Source organism: Nestor notabilis, unplaced genomic scaffold, assembly GCF_000696875.1.
Source record: "Nestor notabilis isolate BGI_N333 unplaced genomic scaffold, ASM69687v1 scaffold13421, whole genome shotgun sequence".
Taxonomy (NCBI): domain Eukaryota; kingdom Metazoa; phylum Chordata; class Aves; order Psittaciformes; family Psittacidae; genus Nestor; species Nestor notabilis.
Genome location: NW_009913434.1, coordinates 53,006 through 53,212, shown reverse-complemented (window position 1 = coordinate 53,212; position 207 = coordinate 53,006).

Genomic DNA, 207 nt, shown 5'->3' with positions numbered 1-207 from the left:
CTGCCTGGCTGGGAGCTGGTGCGGACTTCCGCGGGCGGTACCGCACTGCCCTGCAAGAGGAGAGGGCGGGAAAAGCCCCAGCCCTTGCTGGCTTTCTTCGCAGACTCGGCACCCTGCCTGTCCGCTCCTCGCCTCCCGGCTCGTGTGTCAAGCCGCCTGGCTGTAGGAAAATGGGGGGCTGGGGCGGGCTTTATTCTCGTCCCGGCT